Source organism: Triturus cristatus, chromosome 1_2, assembly GCF_964204655.1.
Source record: "Triturus cristatus chromosome 1_2, aTriCri1.1, whole genome shotgun sequence".
Lineage (NCBI taxonomy): Eukaryota > Metazoa > Chordata > Amphibia > Caudata > Salamandridae > Triturus > Triturus cristatus.
This window is the reverse complement of record NC_140580.1, coordinates 118756355-118782114: the sequence shown is the minus strand read 5'-3', so window position 1 is coordinate 118782114 and position 25760 is coordinate 118756355. Positions and strand designations below refer to the sequence as shown.

Below are 25760 nucleotides of genomic sequence, written 5' to 3'. Positions count from 1 at the left end.
GATAACATTGGTAATTTGATCAGAAAAAGTTTCTGTCCACTTTTAAAATAGCAAAATATTGCTTAAAAATCACAACAGTAACTAAAACGTATTTACTCACTTGTTTCCTATAACTGTCCCAGGACTGAATCTAGGATCCAGTCCTGGAGCTAGAGAAGTAATCCTGAAAGTAATCAATTGCATATAACTTAAAACTCACATTGAGCTCAATGTATTATTGTGTTTGAAATTGTGTTGCCTATTGCAACAAAACTGTAACTATCATCTTCAAAAGTCAATTGCCTACTGCAAAGTATTTAACTAAAGCATCTCATTCTGAGAAAGTATATTTTGATACCTATTGTTGGTTCTAAAATAAAACAACCATATATTTTTTATATAAACCATTGGCCTAGAGTTCAGTTCTTGAGTGTGTGAGACCATTTGCTGACTGAGTGTGTACAACAAATGCTTTACACTGTCCTCTGACACTGCCTTACTGCTCAACCAAGCTGCCACTTTAGAGAGTAAAGTTATATCTAACGTTAACCTCTGCCAAACCTCTGGGGACTGTGGACTCTGTACACACTGCACCTGTACACACTGCACCTATTTGGGAACAGTATATACAGAGCCACTTTCTCACAGACGTTCCTTGCGGAGCTTCATCATCATCCTCCTCCTCCTCCTCCTCCTCAGTGACCTGGCTCAGTACTGGGACCTCTATCTAAAACAGGTAAGTAATTACATCTTCACAGTTGGTACGATTTTTAAAGAATATTTGTAGTTTGCAAAAATCGACACAGAAGAAATTTCACAGAAAAACAGTCAATGATTTCCTATGGAAGAAAATTGGGTTAGTGGTAAGTACGGTTGTGAGTACTCTTCAGGGTCAGTGCTGGGCACCAAGATCCAGCACTGGGATCTCGCCTAATAGCAGGTGAGTATTTCCGTTTTCGTTAATCGGTTGATTTTAGGTGAATATTTAAAGTTTTAGAAACCAATCAATGTTACCCTATGGAAGAAAATTAGGTTATCGGCTTTTGGGTAAGTACTCGACTGGCAGAGTTAAGGTTCTGGGCACAGACTCAGAGGTCTCTGAGGGTCAGGTTGGTACAGTTGTTACACCCTCAGCGGCACTGGGGCAGCCGGGTGCAGAGTGAGTTAGGCCCAATGTTATCCTATGGGAGGCACGGGGGCCTTGGTTGCTGGCTGCTGACTAGCAGGCCACGCAGCTGTGGGAGCTGGGCTCCTGGTCACTTGCTCAGGGCAAATGGGGAAGTAGATAGGTGTAGAGGTTACACTGCCAGGGCCACTCGGGCGGCTGGGTGCAGGGTGCTTTTGAGCCTTCGGGCGCTCAATGGATTTCAATGGGAAAGCTCATGGATGAACAAAGGCTGCAAGCTCGGGGACGAAGATTCTTCAGGTGCCACCACCACTTCGAGAGGTAAGTTGGGTAGTTGGAGGATACCCAGGAGTCGGGCACAGGGGGCCGCAGGGCGCCGGGGTGCCTTTTGGTGTTGGGAAATCTTACCCTTTGTTGATCGCGGTTGGGGGGGTTCCTGGTTTTGAGGCTACAGGCGTCGTCAGGAGCGTCGAGGTGAGTCCTTGGGTACCGAATTCGGGGTCACAGTTGCTGGGGGGACGTCCTCGGGGTCTTTGTTCACTCCGGCACAGGCCAGGCTTGGCAGGTGCAGAGTGTGCAGGGTTCGCGGTTCAGGGGGGTGTCAGGGGTTAGAAACTTGCTTTGAGCAGAGCCACTGCTCATGGGAGTCCCAGATGCTCGGAGTCACAAGGTAGCCAGGTTCTCCGGGGTTTGTGAGGTTGCTGGCGACAAGAGGTACTGGGATTTAGCAGGTTCGAGGGTCGACAGGCCGGTAGGGCTAGGGCCAAAGCAGTTGGTGTCTTCCTCTTCTTAGCAGCTGCACAACAGGTATTCTTTCTTCTTGCTCTTTTTTGCTTTTTCGAAATCTGGAATCGAAAGAAGGAAGGTTCAGGGTGCCCCTAAATACTAGATTTAGGGGTGTTACAGGTAGGTAAAGGGCAGGGACCAATGGGTCCCTGCCCTGGGGTGGGTACACCCCCTATCCTGCCACTCTCCTGTGGGAGGGGGCAGTAGCCTAGTCCTGATTGGGCAGGGCTTCCCATCTTCAAGATGGCGAGCGCCCGGAGATGTGCTTCACCTCGCCTCCCCACCTGAGGGCTGGGGTTGGCAGGCTGGCACATTCCCTTACTTGGGGTTTTCGGCCAGTCTTCCCGCCAGAGTGGGGGTCAGAACCGGTGGGGGTCAGTTTGCTGGGTAGAGCAAGTGGTTGGAGAAGCTCACAAAGGCGGCATGCCTTTGAAGCTTCCCCCTGTCCATCCTGGGGGAGGAGACTTAGCATCTCGCCAGGATGTGCATTGTTGCAGGCCCAGGAGAGCAGGGGCTCTCCTACCCAGGGGTCCAGAAACATGTCTGCTGTGTGGCAGCCTAGGCAGCCTCTCAGACCAGACGTGGATTGTAGGTTAGGTTTCAGGGGGCATCTCTAAGATGCCCTCTGTAGTGCTTTGTACATTAAACCCGCACTGATGCCAGTGTGGGATTTAATGTGCTGAGAAGTTTGATACCAAACTTCTCAGTCTTCAGTGTTGCCATTATGGTGCTGTGCAGTTCGTGTTTGACAAGCTCTCAGTACCATATACTCTTAAATGGCAGCACTGCACTTACAGTGCCCAGGAATGGACCTGGGTACTGTAGGGGCACAGGGCTCATGCTCCTGTGCCCACACCACTGGAATAGGGCACCCAGCTAGAGGGGTGTCTGATGTATGCCAGGGCAGTGTAGGTTGTGGCCATGGCACACAGGGATGTGTGCCATGTCGACTCTTGGTTTTGCCTTGTACCCAGACACTCGCCTGCAAGGGCAGTGTGGTTGTGTTAGGGTACAGGGTCTCTAAGGGTGGCACAATAAGTGCTGCAGCCCTTAGAGGCCTTACCTGGTCACAAGGCCCTGGGTACCTAGGGTACCATTTACCAGGGGCTGACATGTGGCCAGGGTTTGCCAATTTGGGAGTTTAGGTTTTAGGGAAGGAACATAGGCCCTGGGCATCTGATTGGCAGGAGTCCAGGGCACACTCAGTTAAAGTACATTCAGCAATTCAACAAAAAGTGGGGGCATACCATGCAGAAAAGATGGCACTTTCTCACAGTGCGCTCTCTGTGGCACGTGCATACTTAATGAGCAGCATCAGTCATGTCTTATTTTTCTTTTACCTTTGTTGTGGGGTGCCTGGTCCCTCCCTGGACAATCCCATTATCCATTTTTGTTGGGGTCGTGTGGGAAGCCAGCTCCCTACAAAGCCAGCTCTGTTGTCTGCCAATACGGGAGCTGGCATTTGGATTTTCCTTGCTGGCTCCATGTGGCTACCCCGCTGCTCCAAGATACGGCCACATATTGTGGGGTGCACAACAACAATACCCAATCTGCCTTCCTCATTGGGGTCTGGGAATGGGGTCCTGGGCTCCTTCCTAGCATTTGTTGGCCTAGGGGATGGAGCCTTGCAGAGCTCTGGGGAGAGAGTCCAAGGCATGCCCCCTCAGAAGCATTAATAAATAACGCTTGAGCCACCCCGGGCGTTCGCCCACCCCTGGGGTATCAAAGGAAATGGTAGGTGAGCACTATGCGCCCGTTCCTGGTTTTGGGCATGTTTAAATATGCAGAACTTCAAGAGGGCATAACTCTGGCCCCACAGGCTCTTAGGTCGATCGACTTTGGGAGCAGGATAGAGAGGCAGTGTGATGTACCAGCATCTTCTCAACAGTAAATAACTGGGGGGGGGGGGGGGGGGGGGGGGGGGGAAAGTGGCAGAGTCATGCTTTTATTTTTGTGGGTTCCTTTTGTAATTTTTCTTCTACTTGCCCGAAGATTTGGACCGCGAAGTTGACAAACCAAAGGAATACGACACCTTCCAGAGCTTGGTGACAAAGTTTCACCTTGAGGTTTTCAGTTTATCAACGCAGAGTAGCTGCAAGCTTTAGAGTCGTGGGTCAACCCCAGGCAAACCTGATGAGGATCTATCACAGACATTTTGTTTGCCTGAGTCGTTTACAGGGTTTGAATCGTGTATTCTTGGGAGGTGACATTTTCCTAGCAAACTGAACATTTTTGGTTGAAAAAACGGTCTCAGAGGCGGGAGATAGCTTTGGATCCTCATCTTGTGTCGGAGTACTTTGCACAGAAAAACAAGAACTGACAGCACCATGTTGTAGCGCCAATACAGGCCCTGCACGTAATTTCCAGAGCAGAACAGTGTCAGTGCTAAGTTGCATCGTGCCACCTACCGGTGCGCAGAGGTTCAGATCAAAAGTTTACAGATCCAGTCTGCACCTGGTGTAGGAAGCTGGCTTTTTATGTGGTAGTCCTAATGTAAGGGCACACCATGTAAAAAAGTAAAGGTGACCCTTATTGGTTTACAGGGCTTAAATTAATAATCTCAAGTGTTCCATTTGTAGTAGTGTGGTGGAGCCTCTTAGGCTTATCAGAGGGTAGTGCAATAAATGAGAGAGACACTCAAAAAGAAATCCGAGACCAATTCAGAAAAACAACACAGACATTTGTATATTTTTATACACCAAGATAATCGGAATCAGGTATATTTTTTTTTTAGAAATAGACAGTACTGTCCGATGAGGGCTTTGAGATGTGAGCCTTAAATGCAGTAATGTTATCTTATGGGAGAAACATACACTGCATAGCTTTACTTGCAAAATATTCTGGAGGATGCCTTTTAGGACTTAAAGTGCTTAGGGGCCAAGGTCCGAGAAACTACCAGCAGTTCGATATTATCTGCCTGGTGTATCCGGGTTGAGAGGTGCTGGTCGTGATGGTAGACTTGAACGCTGCGCGTTAAAGTCTATGGAAGAAGTAGATGAAAAAGAAAGGCTGCAAGTGGAGACAAACCGGGCAGGGCCTCTGGAGCACTGGGCCAAAATCTATTTCCACCTGAGCCCCTCAGCCCGGGTTCATGTAGAGGTGTTTTGACTGCGGGGTCACTGTTAGATGCTCTCACTTGGCTTTGGTGACCTGGCGAGGGAAAGAAACAGGGCACCAGGGTCACTCTTGATGAAGGTCTCATGAATCCTGAAGTCCCTCAACGGCAGGACGGTGTTGGTGGTCTACGGACTGAACGCGCAACAAGCCTTGGTAGATTCCAGGGCTCCGTTACCCAGGGTATTGTTGCTGAGAGGCTCCTAGATGGGTCAGTATCTCGAGAATTGTTGAAAGCGATGGGGCTCACCTCTTGGTTTCATGACAACTTCTTCCTGGCAAGTTGGCCCACAGTGGGCCCAATTGCCAGCAACATGAAGTACCAGTTCAGTGCATCTGGATGCAGGAGGATGGCCCCTCCACCCCAATGGAGCTACTGCTTGGTTGTTGAAGGGGAGAAAATTCCTCCAAGGGTTTAAGGAAGCAGTTCAGCTTCTGGAAGCAGTTCAGCTTCTAGACTAGTATTTGCGATTGTCGCAGTGCAAGCAGTCAGGGTTTGGTGCCAATCTCGCTGCATGACTGCTGTTCTCACGACTTCAGGTCTACTTTGTACAAATCAGAGTTCCTGGTGTGAGGTGACCCCTAAATACTGAATTTAGGGGCATTTAGGGGAGTGTAGTGCAGTAGCCAATAGGCTACTTACCCTTGGGGTGACTACACCCCTTATATGACCCCTTCCTGTGTAGAGTGGGCCTAATCCTGACCCATAGTTCCTAGGTTCACCAAATTCAAAATGGTGAAACCCTTTCTCGGCTGCCACTTCAGGTGGCCCACCTTAGGGGTGTGCCTAGTCCGAAAGTGCACCACACCTAATGACGATCTAATTTTTGCCACCTGCACTGGTGCCAAATGGGCCTCAGGGTACGGGCTGGCATTCCCCAGGCCTGGGGGGGGAGAGGGAGAGGGGGGGGGGAGAGCCAGGGTCGCATATCAAAGGCAGCAGAGGCTTTGAGGCCTCTGGCCTTGATGAACAAGTTACTTACCTTCGGTAACGATGTATCTGTAAGAAACATTAGTTAGTTAGATTCCTCACCTTAGAATATCCCCAGGCGTCAGGCTGGATCCGGAAAGATTTTTAGTCAGCAATACCCCTTGCGCGTCGCTAGGTGTCGTCTGCGGCTCCGCGTCCGTGGTCCGGCGCCGGAATGACGTCGGAGTACTGAGACGCCGCCCTTGGCACTGACGTCAGTTCTTGTACATAGCTTTCCGCGCCAGGAACGCAGAGCCATGCAAGAGAACGACACTGGTGCCAAAAAAGTCTAGGGCCTGAAAGGGATAACCTTAACCCTAGATGTCGGTTCGCAGAACGGGGAGGATGGGTGGGTCGGTGAGGAATCTAACTAACTAATGTGTCTTACAGATACATCGTTACCGAAGGTAAGTAACTTGTTCATCTGAAAGAAACACGTTAGTTAGATTCCTCACCTTAGAATAGATACCCCAGCAATACCAACCCCGGTGGTGGGTCTGCGAACCAAGATCACACCAGAAAGTCCTGGAGAACAGAACGGCCAAAGAAGCCGTCTCTCTGGACTTGGCTGTCCAGGCAATAATGCTTGGCAAACGTGTGCAGCGAGGCCCACGTTGCTGCCTGACAGATGTCCTGCAAGGGGACTCCCCGACCCAAGACAGTCGTCGTCGCCTTGGCCCGAGTGGAATGGGCCCTCAACCCAACAGGAGGTTCCTTTTTAGCTAAGGAGTAACAAGCTTTGATGCACAAAACGACCCACCGAGAGATGATTCGCATGTGCACTGCCCGCCCCTTCTTAGCGCCCACGTAGTCAACGAAGAGTTGGTCGTCCACCCGGAACTGTTTTGTGCGGTCCAGATAGAAGGAGAGCGCACGTTTTGGGTCCAGATGCTGGAGCCGCTCTTCCTCTTTCGAGGGATGCGGAGGCAGAAAGAAGGTGGACAGCGTAACAGACTGCCCGATGTGAAAGGCAGTCACAACCTTAGGAAGGAAGGAAGGGCAAGTGCGGAGCACAACCTTGTCCGGATGAATAGAAAGGAAAGGAGGCTTAGAAGAGAGAGCCTGGAGCTCACTCACCCTTCTAGCAGAGGTGATGGCTACCAGGAAAGCAGTCTTAAGCGTCAAGAGACGAAGAGGACAATTATGAAGTGGCTCAAAGCGAGCGCACATCAGATATGTCAAAACAAGATTCAAATCCCACTGAGGCATTATGAAAGGGACAGGAGGAAACATGTGAGTAATGCCCTTAAGGAACCGAGAAACAACAGGGGATTTGAAGAGAGAAGGCTGATCAGGAAGCCGAAGGAAGGCAGAGACAGCAGAAAGATAACCTTTAAGAGTGCCCAGAGCAGAGCCCTGCTGGGCCAAAGGAAGAAGGAAGAGGAGAACCTCAGAAAGAGGGGCGGAAAGGGGATCCACACCCTTTGCTGTGCACCATGCCACAAATTGCCGCCTTGGAAACCACAACGCGCAGAACTGCTGACATTGCCCGTTCTCTTCGGTGGAGAATAGATCTAACCAAGGCTCTCCCCACTGCCGAAAGAGGCCTTGTGCCACGTCAGAGTTGAGACGCAATTCGTGATCCATCATGCACCGGCGACTGAGTTAGTCTGCTCTGGATTTTCAGAGAGCCCGCCAGATGTTGAACCACCAGGGTGATGCCCTGATGTTCCAGCCATGTCCAGAGGCGCAGAGCCTCCTGACAAAGGGTCCACGACCCCACCCCGCCCTGTTTGTTGCAATACCATATGGCGGTGGTGTTGTCCGTGAACACCTGCACCACACTTCCCCGGACAACGGGAAGGAATGCCTTCAGTGCAAGTCGGATCGCTCTCAGTTCCAAAAGGTTGATATGGAGCCGAAACTCCGCCGGAGACCAGAGTCCCCTGATCTCCGCCTCCCCCATGTGGCCCCCCCCCATCCCAGGAGGGACGCATCCGTCACTACTACATGCTCCGGGTGGGGTAGGGAGAGGGATCTGCCGCTGACCCAATCGTGGTTCGTGAGCCACCACTGCAACTGGTTTGCAGTGCCCTCCGAGATCAAGACATGGTCGGACAGGTTGCCCTGATGCTGGGCCCACTGAAACTTCAGGTCCCACTGCAGAGCCCGCATTCGCCACCTGGCGTGATGCACTAACAGGATGCAGGAGGCCATCAGACCCAGAAGCCGCAGCACCAACCTGACCGAAACCCGGGATAGAGGCTGAAAGAGGGGGAATCAGAGCCTGAATATCCCGGACCCGCTGCTCCGGAGGATAAGCTCGGAACTGCGCCGAGTTCAGAACCGCCCCGATGAAAAGGAGCTTCTGGGAGGGACTCAGATGTGACTTCGGCATGTTGATGGAGAACCCCAGCAAATGCAGGAGGTCGGCCGTAGTCTGGAGGTGGGAGACAACCTGCTGGGGCGAGCCTGCCTTCAACAGCCAGTTGTCGAGATAGGGGAAGACTGGCACCCCTGATCTGCGCAGATGAGCTGCGACCACCGCCATCACTTTCGTGAACACCCGAGGGGCACTGGTGAGGCCGAAGGGGAGCACTGTGAACTGGAAATGCTCCTGACCCACCGTGAACCGCAGGTAGCGCCGGTGGGCCAGCAGGACGGGAATGTGAAAATAAGCGTCCTGCAAGTCCAACGCTACCATCCAGTCTCCTGGATCCAGCGCAGCCAGAACCTGAGCTAAGATAAGCATCTTGAACCTCTCCTTCCGGAGGAAGGCGTTGATGCTCCTGAGGTCCAAGATAGGGCGTAGGCCCCCTTTGCCCTTCTTGGGAACCAGAAAGTAGTGGGAATAGCAACCACGACCTACTTCTGGACCAGGAACGCGCTCGACGGCCCCCTTGGCCAAGAGGGCTGCAACTTCCTTCCGTAGAAGATTCAAGTGATCCCCCGACATGCCGTGGCATGGCTGAAGGGGTCGTCTCGAAGGAGAGGGAGTAGCCCCTTTGGACGATTTGCAGCACCCACTTGTCCGACGTGATGGAACGCCAGTGGAGCAGGTGATGGCGAACTCTGCCTCCCACTGGCGTGGAATGGGCCTGAAAGCACGAACTAGGAGGGCTTTGAGGCGGATGCTGCCGGGGTGGATGTGGACTGACCGGCACGTTGATCCCCGGTACCGCCTTGGCGGAATCCACATCTGCGACCGCGTGAAGGTTGGGTCTGCGGCCGGTGGCTAGGTGGACGTGAGGGGGCGCCCCTTCCTTGGCCACGATAGGGACGAAAGGCGGAAGTTTGCGGTCGCGGCCCAAGGACTTGGCCGTAGCCCGGGAGACCTTGAAGCGCACCAGCGCACTATCCACCTTCTCACCGAAAAGGCGAGTGCCATCAAAGGGCATATCCATGAGGGTGCGCTGGACATCCCCTGAGAAAGACGTGGACCGCAGCCAGGCCTGGCGGCGGAGCGCCATTGTGGTTGACGTCGCCCTACCCAGCGAGTCCGTAGTCTCTAGTCCACATCTAATAGCATGTCGTGCTGCATCCCGCCCGTCGGCAAGAGCCTGGTCGAGCCACGTCCGGGCCTCCACCGTATCCCGCAGATAGTAGGAATAACGGTCCAAGAGGCAAGCGGTATTCAAGGACCGCAGTCCCAAACTAAGGGAAGAGAACAGCTTCTTACCAAACTGCTCTAGCCTCTTGGATTCCCGATCCGGGAGAGCGGACGGGAAGGAGGATTGGGAAGTAGAGGCCTGGATAAACAGGCTCTCGGGCGTGGGGTGTTGGGACAGAAAACTGAGGTCGCCCGGAGCAGGGCGGTGGCGCCGGGCCACGTTCCGATCCACAGGAGGGACTGTGGAGGGCTTGGACCAGGTGCGCTTCAGAACGTCCACAAGTGCCTCATTGAATTACAGCAAAGGCTCCGAGGAGCTTGCTGACGGTTGAAGCACTTCAGTGAGGAGATTAGTCCTCACGGCCACAGCAGGCAGCTCCAGCCCAAGGGCTTCGCCCGCCTTGCGCAGCACCACTGAAAATGCAGCACCTTCCTCCGAAGCCACAGTCGAAGGAGAGATGAAACCAGTGTCCGGGGAGGTGTCCAGACCACTGGCATCCCCCAGCTCATCTGCCCAGTCCTGAGATAAGTTGGCCTGCATGGCCAGAGGGTCCTCGGACCCCTCCCAGTCGCCCCGTCATCCGATTCCTGATAAACAGGGGGAATAATCGGAGCCGGACGGTAGATGAAATTGTCATCCATCGGCATCGGCTGCGGCGCCGGGCCCAGACTGAACCGGGGAACAGCGTTTCCGGAGACGGCGCCGGGGGTGCAACCGGTGTCGGTGCTGGCGGAGGAGGCGTCATTAGGTCGACCGGCACCGACTGAGATCCAGGCCCGGATCCCACGGGGACCTGCGGTGTCGGGACAGAAGTCGACGCCGGAGCCGCCGGCTCGCTAGGTCGCCCAGTCTAGCCCGCGGGGCCTGAAGGCGCGCCAGCAGGTGTCGACGGCGGAGCCAGGCCCCTCATGGCCGAGAGGAAGGCACTGATCTCCGCCGGAGTCGCGCTAGTCCCAGGGACCGGTGGGTATGGGGACGGACGCGGCTCCGACGGAGCCACGGGGGTGGTACCACCCGGATCCTCGACCGAGTCGCGCGACCGGCGAGGGGAGTCCGAAAAGCGATGTCGCCTCTTGGACTTCTTAGCATGCTTCGACCCCGACGAGCGGTGGTGGTGGCTACGGCTCCGCGACCGGTCCTTCAACCTCCTACTGGACCGGGAACAGCGGAGACGAGTGTCAGAGCTCGAGAAGCTTACGGGACCGCTCCCGCCTTGCCTTCAAGGTCAAGGCCTGGCAGTCGATGCACGACTCCGCATCGTGGTCGGCCCCCAGGCAGTAAAGGCACCGGCGGTGGTGGTCCGTCACCGACATCTGTCGATGACAGGAGTCACAGGCTTTAAACCCGGGCATCCTACCGGCACCAGTTCGAATCGAGTAGACAAAAGAGTCCAAAAAGTTTAATCAAAAAGTGACTAAAGAGGTAAGCTCTTCCCGGATCGGCACTGTCTGGCGCGGAAAAAAGAAGAACGGACGTCAGCGCGCGAAGGCGGCGTCTAAGTACTCCGACGACGTCATACCGGCGCACGACGCCGACGACGGACGCGGAGCCGCAGACGACATCTAGCGACGCGCAAGGAGTATTGCTGACGAAAAATCTTTCCGGATCCAGCCTGACGCCTGGGGATATTCTAAGGTGAGGAATCTAACTAACGTGTTTCTTTCAGATATGCTAACTCAATAGCCAAATTGCTAGAGAAGGAGTGAACATCTTCCTCCAGAGAAGGCATTGTTTCTGGCCTCTGAGTGCACAGGGACTCACCTACAGGGGGTCAGAAACTTGTCTATTGTGGCAGGATGAACGGAACGATGCACGTCAGCCAGCACACTAGAGGAGTAGTAGGTTTTTAGGGGGGATCTCTAAGGTGCTATGAGAAAGTGCTCTGTTTCTGCATGGTTGCCCCCACTTTTTGCTGAACTGCTGATGTGCTTTGACTGAGTGTGCCCAGGGCCTATGTTCTTTCCCTAAACCTGCATTAAAAACCAAACCCAATTGGCATCTCTGGCCACAGGTCTGCCCCTGGTAAATGGTACAACAGGTACCCAGGGAAGACCTCTAAGGGCTGCAGCACTTATTGTGCCACCCTTAGGGGCCCTGTACCTACACACACCCACACCCACACCCACACACACACACACACACACCTACACGCACACACACACCTACACGCACACACACACACCACACCATCCCCCCTTTGAAGGCTGCGTGCCTTGGTGCAGTACAAAGTGAAGAGTCGACATGGCACACAACCCTGTGGGCCTTGCCTACAAACCACTGCCCTGACATAGATCAGTCAACCCTCTAACTGAATGCCGTATACCAGTGGTGAGGGTACAGGTGCATAAGCCCTGTACCCCTACAGTGTCTAAGTCCATTATTAGACATTGTAAGTGCAGTGCTGCTATTTAAGAGTATATGGTGCTGGGAGTTTCTCATTAGAAACTCCACAGCACCATAATGGCTACACTGAAAACTGAGAAGTTTGGTATCAAACTGTAAGAAACTGGCTCTATATATACTACACCAAAATGAGGTATAGTGTTTATAGAGTCCAAGTGTACCCAGAGGTAGGCAGAGGTTAAAGTTAGACAGAACCTTACTCTTTTTGAGGTAGAGCGGTCGAGCAGTAAGGCAGTATTAGAGGACAGTTTGTTATCAAACTTCTCAGCACATTAAACCCACACTGATGCCAGTGTGGGATTAAATGTAAAATGCACGACAGAGGGTAATCTTAGGGGTTTTTGAGGTTGCTGGCTGCAGGACACACCGGGATTTCGCAGGAGCAGATTCGAGGGGAGACAGGCCTGTAGAGCTGGGGCCAAGTCAGTGGGCGTCCTCCTCTTGTTAGCTCTGCACGGCTCTTCGGACTTTCTTCTTATCTTCTCTTCTTGTCGTTTCTGGATCTGAGGAAGCAAGGTTCAGGGTGCCCGCTAAATACTAAATTTAAGGGCATTACAGGTCGGTAAAGGGCAGGGACCAATGTGTCCCTTCCCTGGGGGGGGGGGATATACCCCCTATTCTGCCACTCTCCAGTGGGAGGGTGTGAGAAAAGTGGGCTTCTGTTGCAGTAACCCCCCCCCCCCCTATTTATTTTGCCAGACTACAGCTGCTATTTGATGTGATGTGCTCTGGGGCCCTCCCAATCAGGACCCCAGGGCCTGTGTTCTTTCCCCAAAACAAAACCCAATTGGCAACATGTCAGCCCTTGGTAAATGGTACCATAGGTACCCAGGGCACTGTGACCAGAGAAGGCCCCTAAGGACTGCAGCACTTATTGTGCCACCCTTATAGGCCCTGTACCCTGACACACACACACACTGCCTTTGCAGGCTGAGTGTCTGGGTGCAGAACAAAACAAAGTCACATGGCACACATCCCTGTGTGCCATGCCCACAAACCACTGCCCTGGCATACATCAGTCACCCCTCTATCTGGGTGCCCTATGCCAGTGGTGAGGGTACAGGTGCATGAGCCCTGTACCCCTACAGTGCCCAGGGCCAGTCCTGGGCCCTGTAAGTGCAGTGCTGCCATCAAGAGTATATGGTGCTGGGAGGTTGGTCATTACGAACTCCACAGCACCATAATGGCTTCACTGAAGACTGAGAAGTTTGGTATCAAACTTCTCAGCAAATTAAACCCACACTGATGCCAGTGTGGGATTTAATGTAAAATGCACCACAGAGGGCATCTTAGAGATGCCCCCTGAAAAACGACCAACTACCAGTGACCTGACTGAGTGGCTGCGCAGCCTGCCACCACCAGACATGTTTCTGGATCCCTGGGTCGAGAGCCTGCTGCTCTCGGAGGCCTGAAACAATGCACATCCTGGGACGAGGTGCCAAGCTACTTCCCCCAGGATGGGCAGGGTTCACTAATGAGAAGACTGAAGAGTGGGCTTCACCTCGCCTCCCCCACCTGAGGGGTGGGGTTGGCATCTTACAGATGGCAGGCACTCCCCAATCAGGATTAGGGATTGTGGTCACTCCCCCACATGGGGTGAGCACACCAAGGGTGTAGTCACCCTAAGGTCAGTAGCCCATTGGGTACTAACCTCGGGACCCCTAAAACGCCCCCTAAATACAGTATTTAGGGGGCAGCCCTGAACCAAGAACTCAGATTCCCGCAACCTAAGAAGAAAAAGGACGAAAGAAGACGCCCAGCAGAGGAGACTGCAGAGAACAACTGAATTGGCTCCAGCTCGAATAGCCCGTCTGCAGTTTCCAGAGATCCTGCGCCAAAAATCGTCTTGTCCTGCAGCCAGCGACCTCCAGAACCCATGGGAGGACTGACTGCTTTCAACAAAGACTAGATCCCCTGTGAACAGCAGCTCTGTTCAGAAGAAACACCAAAGAAAGACTCGCCTCTCAGATGTGCTCCAGATGAGGAAAAAGAAACCAGACACCTGGAACCACCAATGTACCTGTCGCCTACAGCCAGAGTTCGAGTGGCCCACCGGTCCCAGCGAGGTCCCCCAGTGCCCCAGAGTCCGAGTCCACCATGTGTTGACCCCTCCAGGCCTGCTGCCTCTGCACAGTGATCCCCCCCCCCGCCCCCCACTCCCTCCCCCCAACCGCGAGTGGCCCGGTAAGGTGAAATCCGACCTCAAAAGACACCCCTGCATCCAGCCGCCCTGGAGAAAAGAACCCGAGGTGCACCTATGTCACCGAGCCCTACAACTTACCTGCCCAGCTGTTGGTTCCTCCCGGACGTCTTCCTGGACTGAGCCTGCAGCTAAAAACCAAAACTGAAAATCCCCATTGAAAACAACAGGGCACCCAACGCCAAAACAGCACCCTGTACCCAGCTGCCCCTGCGCCGTTGCGGGTGCACTTTTTGTGCAAAACCGGATCCCCTTTGCCCTGAGACAAACACCAGGAGCTTGGCTCCCACAACCTGGTGGCTTGCTCTCCAGCAGCCACCAACCGGAGGGCCCCTATCCCAATTTCATAACATTGGGCCACAACACTCTGCTCCCGGCCGCCCTAGTGCTGCTGATGGTGTAACTAGAGTGCATTCTTGACCCTGGGGGACCCCTGAGTCTAACCCCAGAACACCAACACTGCACTGTGTAAGAAAAGTAATCTTAAAAGTAACTTAACTGTAATTTTACTAAAAGTCCTATTCGAAGTATATGTACTGTATTTACAAAGCATTCCATTCTCATTAACAATACTGTAAGTCAAAACAAAGTGCATATACAATTACAATCCAAACTGTATATCTACTGCAAAGTATTTATCACTTACCTGTGCCAGGCTTGCTTGGTTCTAGGAAATAACTCCAACACTAGATCTGTTAATTGACCCTGTGACTGATTCCACTGACGTGCTAAGCATTCCTGTAGAGGACGCATGTGTCGTGAATGAGGCACTAATATAATGCATGATGCCATCCTTCCTAACGGTTGCATAAAGGTTTTGGCTGTTAAGGTTTGATTGACTTGAAACTGTAAAGCAGAGTTTAAATATTGCGAATTCTGGCTGTACTGGGAGAGGCTAGAGCTGTATGAGTTTTGAGAATCGCTCCCAGATAAGATTGTATTTATAAAGGCTGTAGATGAGACTTTTGCACGTTGACTATGAAGCCAATCGGTGGTGCAAGTTTAGCGTGGTCTGAGTTGGTTTACACACTTCTGGTGTGTGATGGTTTTGATGAGCCAGTTGTCTAAGTACGGGAAGACGTGAATTTGTTGTGTTCTGAGATGAGCTGCCACTACTGTTAGACATTTGGTAAACACTCTGGGAGCAGGAGTTACTCCGCAAGGCAGTATTTTGAACTAATAGTGTTTCCCTGCTATCAGAAATCTGAGATATTTGCGATGAGCTGGATGGACCGAAATGTGAAAGTATGGGGCTTAAGTCTAGTGTGGACATAAAATTGCTATGCTGTAGAAGTGGAAGCACCTGTTGGAGCATTACCATATGGAAGTGTTCTGACAGTATGTACAGGATTAACACCGAGATCCAACATTTTTCTTAAGGAGCCGTCCTTTTTGGTGATTAGAAAGTAGAGAGAGTCCACTCCTGAACCTTGGTACTGTAATAAAACTGGTCCTGTAAGTGGTATGATGACAGTTTGTGAGTGCGAGGTGGAATATTTGGAGGTTTGGTGGTAAGCTCCAGGCAATAACCATGTTGGATAAGATCGATCCCTCATTTGTCGGAAGTTATGGACTGCCAAATGGGGAGAAACTGTTGAAGTTTCCCCCCCCCCCCAGGTGTTAAATAATTGGGGGGAATGTTGGCAAGTCACTGTTTGTTGGGAGAAGGGGAGGTACAAGCTGTGGCACCTCTACCCTACCTTTGGAATAGTTTCCTCTATATCCTCCTCTGTAAAAACCGCTGGAGGGAGGGGATTGAGTGTTGCCTTTATACGAGGAAACATTCGGGTCTGAAGATGTGGTTTTCGACCCTCCTCTGTAAAAGGAGCAGCAAAAGGAACCTCATTTTGATGGAGACTGGAGTGCTCCCTTAAACTTTGCTACATCTGTGTCCTTTTTAATTTTTTATAAAGCCTGATCGACCTCATCACCATACAGGTGCTGTCTGTCAAAAGGAGTGTTTAAAATGGATTGCTGAACCTCAGGTTTAAACCCTGAAATCCTAAGCCATGCAAGTCTTCTGAGGATAATGCTGGTATTTATCTCCCTAGCCGCAGTGTCAGCGGCATCTGGAGCACATCTGAGAGGCGAGTTAGAAATTAGTTTACCCTCGTGAACTAACTCTTGTGCCTTGATTTTGTGTTCATCTGGGAGATATTGAATATGCTACTTACCAGTATGCATCTGTTCTTGGCATGTAGGGCTGCTGACATTCATATCTGTGCATAGATCGCCGCCTAGTGTTGGGTCCGGATGATTGCACATTCTTGTCCTGGAAGAGTCTTCGAAGTATCACGAGATAGGTGACTCCTCCCCTGGACCACAGTGCGCATGGGCATCCTCTCCATCCTTAGATTGTTTTTCGCCATTGTGGCAGTGATGGAGTAGATACAGTAAGTGATGACCATGCCATACAGTAATTCTGAGTGCTGCAGCCGCTACAGGCGCCGGGGAGGAGGGTGGGCGATATGAATGTCAGCAGCCCTACATGCCAAGAACAGATGCATACTGGTAAGTAGCATATTCAGTTCGAGGCATGTGGGCTGCTGAATTCATATCTGTGCATAGAATACATAGCAGTACCTCCATTAGCGGCGGCTACCCGTGCCAGCTGCAGCAGTCTGAAAAAGAGTTTTGAGAACAGCCTGTCCTACAGCTGCCTGCTGTTTTGAGTGTACATCTACACAGTAGTGTTTGGTAAATGTATGTATAGTGGACCATGTGGCTGCTCTACATATTTCCTGTAAAGGAATGTTTCCTAGGAAAGCCATGGACGCCCCTAACTTTCGTGTTGAGTGGGCTCGTGGTGGAATCGTTAATGTGTGTTTAGCTTTTTGATAGCAAATTTGAATACATTTAACGATCCATCTGGCTATACCTGCTTTGTCCATAGTCCCTGCACTGTGTAAGTGAGTACATGAGCTCCCCAACCCTGGAGAGAGTCGTCCGCTGTCAGTATTATTTGTGGAACAGGCTCTTGGAACGGTCGGCCCTTGCAAAGGTTTTGTGGATTCCACCAATGCAGAGAGTTGTATGCCCGACCGCTCACCAACACTAGGTCTTTTAATTGCCCGTGAGCCTGATTCCATTGACGTGCCAAGCACTCCTGAAGCGGGCGCATATGTAGTCTCGCGTGCGGGACTATGAAAATGCAGGAGGCCATCATGCCTATCAACTGCATGAACACTCACGCAGGAAGGGGGTGTTGAGGTTTGAACTTTGAGATCAGCAGTTGCATGCTGTTGATCCTCACTAAATTTGGCTGAGCTGTGGCTGCCAGAGTGTTTATGGTCGCGCCCAGGTACTGTCGTACGTGTGCGGGTTGGAGATGTGATTTTGGGTAATTTAGTGAGAATCCCAGACTGTGAAGAAGGTGAATGGTGAGGGACATGTGGCTGGCACATTGCTGGGCTGACTTTGCCTGAACAAGCCAGTCGTCCAGGTAAGGGAAGACGTGAATGTGTTGTCTCCGTAGATGTGCAGCCACTGTTGCTAGGCACTTGGTAAAGACCCTGGGTGCTGTTGTTACTCCGAAGGGGAGAACTTTGAATTGATAGTGATGTCCCTGAATAGTGAACCTGAGATATTTCCTGTGTGATGGGTGTATGGGTATGTGGAAATACGCATCTTTTAAGTCCAGTGTGGCTAGGAAGTCTCCCTGACTGAGTAGCGGGAGAACCTGCTGTAGGGTGAGCATATGGAAATGCTCTGAGAGAATGTATTGGTTGAGGGGTCTCAGGTCTAGTATAGGTCTGAGCGACCCGTCCTTTTTTGGGATTAAGAAGTACAGAGAGTACACCCCTGTCCCCTGCTGGTTGATGGGCACGACCTCTATTGCACCTTTTTGCAGCATACTTAGCACTTCCTGCTGCAATAATGCCAAGTGCTCTACGGACATAGGACGGTGCTTTGGCGGTATGTTGGGTGGAGTGGACGTTAATTCGAGACAGTAACCATGCTGGATGATGTCCCTGACCCACCTGTCTGTGGTGATGGTTTTCCATGCTGACAGGAACCGTTGGAGTCTCCCCCCGACAGGTGTTATGTGGTCGGGGGGAAGGGAGAGGGCGTCACTGTTTGTTTTTGGGGGAGGACCTGGTGTTGCCGTAACCACGTCCTCTGCCCTTGGTGCTGGAGCCACGATATCCACCTCTGTTGGTTTTATCATAGGTACTTTGTGTGCCCCCTTTAGTGTACTGCTGCTGTGACCCCTGACCTCTAGCTGCTCCTCTATTTCCGGGGCGACGAAAGGAGCCACTACGAAACTGCTGCGTCTGCAGAGCCCCCATTGATTTCGCAGTGTCAGTGTCTTTTTTAATTTTCTCGAGGGTAGTGTCAACTTCAGGGCCAAATAAATAGTCTGGGTTGACCGGTTGATTTAAGATATTGTTCTGAATCTCCGGCTTGAAGCCTGAGATTCTTAACCATGCATGCCTTCTCAACATGACGCTTGTGTTGATTGCCCTCGCCGCTGTGTCGGCTGCATCCAGTGCGCACTTGATGGATGCATTGGTAAGGAGTTGTCCCTCTCTGATGAGGAGCTCCGCAGCCTCTTTATATTCATCTGGCAAATGTTGGAGTAGTGATTCTAGTGTGTCGTAGTGGGACCTATCATAACGGGCCAGGAGTGCCTGTGTGTTGGCAATGCGCCAGATGTTTGCTGCTTGCGCTGCAATCCGTTTGCCTGATGTCTCCAGCACTTTGGACTCCTTGTCTGGGGGAGGAGCATCACCTGTTTGTGAGTGGGCTCTTTTGCGAGCATTAGCAACCACCATGGAGTCCAAAGGTAACTGACCCCTAATGTACATAGGGTCTCCGGGTGCAGGCTTGTATTTTTTTTCAATCCTGGAGTTTAGCACCCGTGCCCTGGTTGTTTCTTTAAAAATGTCTTTTGCAGGTTTGAGAACTCCTTTTAACATGGGCAGAGTTTTGACAGTTCTTTCGGAAGAGGCGAAAGTGTCCACCAAGAAGTCTTCTTCGACAGTGTCAGAATGGAGTTCTACTCCATGATTGGCAGCAGCCCGTTCTATGAGGGCATTAAAGGCAGCAGTGTCCTCTGTGGGAGATGTCTTTATGTTATAAAGCTGCGAGTCATGGGTATCTGGTGCGGTACCCTGGTCTGTGGGGTCATCCCATGCCTGATCTGGGTCTTGCAGGTGATCATCAGGATCGACATCCCCAGGGTAGGTGGTATCATCCCCTACATAGTCCTCTACTGCGTCTGCCTCTGAAGGCGTAGGAGAAAAGGACGGTGGATCCTGATGGAAGGGTTGAAAGTGTTCATGAATCACTGGCTCTGACCCTGCCGGCAATTTGTGTTTGAGAGGAATTTTGTAGGAGTCCAATCCCCTCTCTGGCGTGATTTTCCGCTTGCGGAGCATCAACCTACCAGTGTTGGCGTCGATAAATTGTGGCTGTGAAGGCTCGAAATCTGTTTGTCCAGTGGATGGGGACTGTGTCTGGCGGACACGTGTCCGAATCTCGAACAGTTTCGGCGCCGTGGGCGGCAGCAACCCAAACGTGATGTTGGTCGGCGCCGAGGGTGCTTTCGAAGCCTTGTGCGTGTCGGGACCCGACGTAGAGTGGAGGGCTGCCCGTTCTCTGATACGTTGCAACGATGCTGAGACCTGTTGCACGGTGAACGCAGATGGCTCTTTGGAGCCGGTCGGCACTATGGAGGTAGGCGTCGAAGCGGCACCCGACTTCTTTGCAGCCATGGGGTCATCGATCCGAAGGGAGGTATCGACGCTCGTTGGAGTCGATGACTTGGCAGGCGCCGCCGTCTTCGACGTCGACGCAGACGGGGTGGCCACCTTGACTTTGGTGGTTGGGGCCGATGTCTTCGGTGCCAGAGGCCGAGGCGCCTTGTGGGGACCGAGGGCCTTCTTCTTTGGCTCGGCAACCGTATCCGCTGCGGTGAGCTCGTCACCGAAATCCCTTTTTGCGCGGTCGGAGCCGATGACCTTTGCCGGCGTCGAAGGAGTGGAGGGCTTCGAGGCCTTCGAGCTGATCACAACCAGTTTCATTTTCGGTTTCGATGGAACTGGAGCGATGGATGGTTTCGGTTTCGCCGAAGGGAATCCAGTCGTCTTCGATAATAATGGCTCTTGCGAAGTGTTCGAGGCCGGGCCTGAAGGCGGGGCCGAAGAACCGTGAGATTGATCTTGGGTAAGGCCCGAAGGCGATCCCTCGACCTGAGCCTCATGACGACGTATGTTTTCGGCCTCCATATCGACGGGTTGGCCTAGCTCCTCGCTGGAGCTATCTTCCTCGGCCCCAAAGGCCTCATCGTAGTCTCCTACCTCTTCGACGACTTCTTCTCTCTGAAAGATCACCTCGTCGTCGTCTTCCGATCGGGAGTCGTGTTCGGAAGCGGGGCTGGAGTCTACGTCTTCCACGCTCTCGGCGTCCTCGTCTTCAGTGCTAAAGATGTTGGCCGGGGCAGGCGCTGATTGCTGCGCCTCCAATCTCGCTGCCCGTCGATTCCGGAGAGTCTTCTTCGATCGGAACCGGGTGCAGGCCATACATTTCGACTCATCGTGATCCGGTGAGAGACATTTGTTGCATACCGGGTGGACGTCGATGTGTGGGTATTTCGCGTGGTTTAAAGGACACCTTTTGAATGGAGTCCTCGATTCCATCGTCGATCGAAGTTCGATGTTCGGACCAAACGGATCCGAAGAGCTGGAAGAAGGTGCTAAAGCACTAAAGAAACTAGTCGATACCGAACGGGAACAGTACCGACGATAACAAAAGGCCTTTTGGCCTTAAACTGAATTTTCCTAACTTGAGCTAAGATAAGCACATCCGAACCCAATAGCGGAAAAAAACAATCTAAGGATGAAGAGGATGCCCATGCGCACTGTGGTCCAGGGGAGGAGTCACCTATCTCGTGATACTTCGAAGACTCTTCCAGGACAACAATGTGCAATCATCCGGACCCAACACTAGGCGGCGATCTATGCACAGATATGAATTCAGCAGCCCACATGCCTCGAACTGGAGCAGTTGCTCCATTTCGTCCTAGTGTGCCCTGTCGTACCTAGCTAGTAGGCCCTGTTGTGCCAGTGGTTAGTGGCTTGAGCAGCCACTCATTTCCACGCAGCATCTATTAGTTTAGATTCCTTGTCTGAGGGAGGTGCATCACCAGATGTTTGTGAGTTAGCCCTTTTGCAAGCGTTTGACACCACTACGGAATCAAGAGGTATGAGAAAGTGCCATCTTTCTTGCATGGTATGCCCCCACTTTTTGCTGAATTGCTGAATGTACTTTGGCAGGAGCCCAGGGCACACTGGGTCAATCAGGTGCCCAGGGCCTATGTTCCTTCCCTAAACCAAAACCTCCAACCCAAATTGGCAAACTCTGGCCACATGTCAGCCCCTGGTAAATGGTACCCTAGGTACCCAGGGCCTTGTGACCAGGGAAGGCCTATAAGGGCTGCAGCACACATTGTGCCACCCTTAGAGGCCCTGTACCCTAACACACACACACACACACTGCCCTTGCAGGCTGAGTGTATGGATACAGGACAAAACAGAGAGTCGACATGGCACACATCCCTGTTTGCCATGCCCACAACCTACACTGCCCTGGCATACATCAGCCACCCCTCTAGCTGGGTGCCCTATGTCAGTGGTGTGGGCACAGGAGCATGAGCCCTGTGCCCCTACAGTACCCAGGTTCATTCCTGGGCACTGTAAGTGCAGTGCTGCCATATAAGAGTACATGGTGCTGGGAGCTTGTCAAATACGAACTCCACAGCACCATAATGGCAACATTGAAGACTGAGAAGTTTGGTATCAAACTGGTCAGCACATTAAACCCACACTGATACCAGTGTGGGATTTAATGTACCAAGCACCACAGAGGGCATCTTAGAGATGCCCCCTGAAACCTAACCTACAATCCACGTCTGGTCTGAGAGGCTGCCTAGGCTGCCACACAGCAGACATGTTGCTGGACCCCTGGGTAGGAGAGCCCCTGCTCTTCTGGGCCTGCAACAATGCACATCCTGGGCGAGGTGCTAGATCTCCTCCTCCAGGATGGGCAGGGGAAAGCTTCAAAGGCATGTCGCCTCTGTGAGCTTCCCCAGGCCACTTGCAACCCCCACTCTGGCGGGAAGCTTGGCCGGAAACCCCAAATAAGGACAGGGGATGTGCCAGTCTGCCAACCCCACCCCTCAGGTGGGGGAGGCGAGGTGAAACACATCTCCGGGCGCTCGTCATCTTGAAGATGGGAGACCCTGCTCAATCAGGACTAGGCTACTGCCCCCCTCCCACAGGAGAGGGCAGAATAGGAGGTGTACTCACCCCAGGACAGGGAGCCAATGGTCCCTGCCCTTTACCTACCTGTAACACCCCTAAATCTAGTATTTAGGGGCACCCTGAACCTTCCTTCCCCAGATTCCAGATTCCGAAATACAAAGAAGAGCAAAAAGAAAGAAGACCTGCCCTGCAGCTGCTAAGAAGAGGAAGACACCAACTGCTTTGGCCCCAGCCCTACCGGCCTGTCGACCCTCGAACCTGCTCCTGCTACAACCCGGCACCTCTTGTGGCCAGCAACCTCACAAACCCCGGAGGACCTGGCTACCTTTTGGCTCTAAGCACCTGGGACACTCATGAGTAGAGGCTCTACTCAAAATCTCCTTCTAATCCCTGGCATCAGCCCAGAACTGCGAACACTTCACACTCTGCACCCGCCAAGCCTGGTCTGTGCCGGAGTGGACAAAGACCACGAGGATGACCCCACGGCGACTGTGACCCCGAGTCCGGCACCCAAGGACCTCCCTCGACACTCCTGAAGAAGCCTGCAGCCTCAAAACCAGGTTCCCCCCCCAACCGCGATCAACAGAGGGTAAGATTCCCCGACACCAAAAGGCACCCCTGCACCCGGCGCCCCGCGGCCCCCTGTGCCCAACTCCGGGGTACCTACCTATCCTCCAACTACCCAACTTACCTCTCGAAGTGGTGGTGGCACCTGAAGAATCTTCGTCCCCGAGCTTGCAGTCCTTTTCTAAACCGGAGCTTTCCCATTGAAATCAATTGAGCGCCTGAAGGCTCAAAAGCACCCTGCACCCAGCCGCCCAAGTGGCCCTGGCAGTGTAACCTCTACACCTATCTACTTCCCCAATTGCCCTGAGCAAGTGACCAGGAGCCCAGCTCCCACAGCCGTGTGGCCTGCTAGTCAGCAGCCACCAACCAAGGCCCCCTTCCTCCCATAGGATAACATTGGGCCTAACTCTCTCTGCACCCCGGCTGCCCCTGTGCCGCTGAGGGTGTAACAACTGTACCTACCTGACCCCTAAGTCTATGCCCAGAACCTTAACTCTGCCAGTCGAGTACTTACCTTAAAGCCGATAACTCAATTTTCTCCATAGTGTAACATCGACTGGCTTTTCCTGAAATATCTTCTAAGTGTGGACTTTTAAAAACTTAAAATATTCACCAAAAATCAGCCGAGTAACGAAAACGAAAATACTCACCTGCTATTAGGTGAGCTCCCAGTGCTGGATCTTGGTACCCAGCACTGTCTCTGAAAAACATTCACAACCGTTCTTACCAGTAACCCAATTTTCTTCCATAGGAAACAATTGACTGTTTTTCTGTGAAATTTCTTCTGTCAATTTCTGCAAACTTTAAATATTCTTTAAAACTCGTATAAATTGTGAAAACGTCATTACTTACCTGTTTTGGATAAAGGTCCCAGTACTGAGTCTAGGCACCCAGTACTGGATTACAAAAGTAACGAGAACATACTATACGCATGAAAAAGGCCATACTTTAGACCAGATCTTTTCCACTACGAAGTTGGAAGTAGAGGTCCCTGAGCATATTATCTGGTGTGACCATTTTTTGGTCAATTTTACAATAGCTAAGATTTTAACCAAACCTTTGAGATATTGTAATCCCCGTTCAGAGACTTTCAGGTCTTTTAATCAAATAACCCCTGAATCAACTGCTTATATGCTTAATAAATTTCCCCTGGTGGTCAAAAACAATCTGGAGCACGATGTTTATGCGCTGGAAAATTGGCTCCGGGAGTACAGCATGGAATTGGCCCCCTATCAAACTACGAGTAGCCAAGCAAGGCCGGAACTCGGCACCATGGTTTACTGAGTCTCTGAGAAAGAGTAAAAGTGCATGTAAGATCCTAGAACGGCGATGGAGAAGGAACTTCGATCCAGAGGAAAAACTAATATATAAAGGTGCGTTGAAGGTCCACTATGCTAAGATCCGTGATGGAAAAAAACAATTCCTAGCCAGAAAAATTGAACAAGCCGAGAACTGTGCGAAGGAATTGTTTAAGATTGTAAAAGATTTCACGGTTCCCCTTGCCTCAAAAAGCCCTTTTTCTCCCACGGCCATGTGGGCTAAGGAAATGGCCCAATTCTTTTATAATAAAATCCAAAACATCCAAGACTCGTTTGGGAGTTCCGGACAGAATGTGATTAGTAGCTTGCCTAACTCTTCTCCTATAAATGTTTCTAGTGGGAATACTCTGTTGGAGTTTGTTCCTATGACTAAGGAAACCTCCTTAAAGATCATGTCAGCCTTAAAGTCGGGATCACCCACTGACCCTATTCCAGAAAAAATACTGGCAACAATTGCCGAAGTCATAAATCCTGCTGTGAATAAAATATTAAATTTGTCGTTGTACGAGGGAAGGCTGCCTGAAATTTGGAAACATGGAAAAATTCTCCCTCTTTTAAAAAAGCCTACTGCAGATCCGCTAGTAGTCAGCAACTACAGGCCGATATCTCTACTACCGTTTTTTTCTAAAGTGGTAGAGAAGTATGTCAACGCAACCCTGACTGATTTTATCGAAGAAAATAAGATGCTTCACCCGAGTCAATCAGGCTTCAGGACGAATTTCAGTACTGAAACTGCCCTGTTAGAAGTTGTTGAAACCATCAAAAATGTACTTGATATCGGAGGCAAAGCAGTACTAATATTACTGGATTTATCAGCAGCCTTCGATACCGTGCCCCATGATAGGCTCCTTCTTAGGTTGAAGGAGAGTAATATCGGGGGCACGGTTCTCAGATGGTTCACCATCTTCTTAAGTGATCGTCAGCAGACAATTTGGGCCCCGCCTTTCTCTAGTCCTATTCAAGCCCGAAATGTAGGGGTTCCACAGGGTTCGGTGTTGAGCCCCACCCTTTTCAATATATATATATATATATGGCCCCCTTAGGCCCACTGGCTGAAAAATATGGGGCAAAAATTATATTGTATTGCTGACAACACACAATTGCATTTACGTGTGGAAAGAAGGAGACGTTCGATGGAAATAAAATTAACATCTGCCTGACTGAGTTGTTTAACTGATTTAGCCAAAACCAGTTACTTTGTAATTCAGATAAATCTGAAATCATCGTCTTTGGACACACCCCAGATAATGAATGGCGCCAATGGTGGCCAATAAATTGCGCCCCCCCCTGCGAAGCCGGCATGCACAGTAAAGAATTTAGGAATAAAAATTGATTCCGATCTGACTATGAAAACTCAGGTCCAATCTATGGTTGGCACATGCTTTGGACTGCTAAAAACTGTGAGAAATGTCCTCCCTCTTCTCCCAATTGCACACAAGAAAACTGTGGTCCAGGCTTTGATTATGTCCAGACTGGACTAT

The 25760-nt window shown here is 51.6% G+C and overlaps 1 pseudogene across 1 annotated transcript in view; it reads right to left on the bottom strand.

The window, feature by feature from the left end:
- LOC146866929 (lysine-specific demethylase 5B-like) overlaps window positions 1-25760 on the bottom strand; it is a 545361-nt pseudogene that overhangs the window by 122988 nt on the left and 396613 nt on the right. The window lies entirely within an intron of this gene.